Source organism: Vulpes vulpes, chromosome 6 (assembly GCF_048418805.1).
Source record: "Vulpes vulpes isolate BD-2025 chromosome 6, VulVul3, whole genome shotgun sequence".
NCBI classification, from domain to species: domain Eukaryota; kingdom Metazoa; phylum Chordata; class Mammalia; order Carnivora; family Canidae; genus Vulpes; species Vulpes vulpes.
The window spans coordinates 74588777-74589961 of record NC_132785.1 but is presented as its reverse complement, the minus strand read 5'-3'; the positions used below and the strand labels follow the sequence as shown (position 1 = coordinate 74589961).

The 1185-nt window shown below is 71.9% G+C and overlaps 1 non-coding gene across 1 annotated transcript; it reads left to right on the top strand.

Moving 5' to 3' along the window:
• Positions 1–462: 462 nt before the first annotated feature.
• TRNAY-GUA (transfer RNA tyrosine (anticodon GUA)) lies at positions 463–552 on the top strand. The gene is given in 2 exon segments: positions 463–499; positions 517–552. It is a non-coding gene; the product is annotated as a tRNA-Tyr (tRNA).
• The last annotated feature ends 633 nt before the right edge of the window (positions 553–1185 follow it).

Below are 1185 nucleotides of genomic sequence, written 5' to 3'. Positions count from 1 at the left end.
AAGGCATTTAAACACTCAGCAGGTAGTGAGGCGGTCGCAGCCGCCTACCTGGTGCGCGCCTTGTGGGGTCCGGGGAGGGGGGCCTCCCTCCCCCACCGCACGCGTGGGGCTCGCCAGCTCGCCGGCTCGCCAGCGCGCCCCCCCACCCCCGGAACCGGGTCGTCCCCACCCGGGGACGGGAGGGGGACTGAGGCAGCGGGCGAGAGCCCGAGCCCGAGCCCGAGCCCAGGCCGCGGACAGTCGTCGACCCGGGAGGCCGGCCCCGGCCGGGCAGCTGCCGAGCGCAGGCACTCGCCGCCCCGCGGGGAAAGCGGCGCGGCGGGCGGCGCGGGCTCCGCTCCTTCCGCGGCGGTTCCCACCGCGCCGCCGAGGCAGGCGGGGGCGGCGGCACGCCAGGGCGGTGGCCTCCGTCACTTGCAGAAACGTTACTTGGAGTAACGACCCAGGCGTGTGAGCGCGCACCCTTCGGTAGCTCAGCTGGTAGAGCGGAGGACTGTAGGCTGGCTAGGCACGGACATCCTTAGGTCGCTGGTTCGATTCCGGCTCGAAGGAGGTGCCTGACGCTTTTGCGCCCTCCGGGAAGCCACGGCCCCGCAGCGCCGGCCCTGGCAGCCTGCGTCGTCGTCTTCCCCCAGGCCCAAGTCGGGGAAACCTTTAGGGGACAGCCCCCTACTCAGCCGCGCGCGTGCCGTCGCCAGGGGCACACGCCTGCGCCTTCTTCCCGCAGCCTACCTACACGCGCGTCCCCGCGCCCTTTCCACTCCTTTCCCGCCCCCGCCCCCGCCCCCGCCCCAGACAGACAGCAGTGGGCAAAGGGCTTGTGCCCTCGGCCAGCCCCCGAGGCGGCCCGGCGTCTGGGCGTTCGTGAAAACTGCCCCTCTCCACCTGGGTCTCGGTCTCGGTCTCGGTCTCGGCCTCCTGCCCCACCTCCTGGGGCGGTCCCTGCTTCCGTCCCTCCCGGCTGCAGGCTCTGTCGCCCTCTTTCCTGCCCCTCGTATGGTCCCGAAAGATACAGACTTACGGAGACAGAAGACCGTCTGATCTACTTGGTGGGACGCGACTAGCACCTCAGGGTGCTAGTTCCCAAGCCATTGCCCACCGCGCGCTCGCGTCGAGGCGGACGTTGGCCGAAGCGAGATGCCGCGGGGGCCCCCACGGGCCGGGCCGTGGTGATGAGCGAGAACC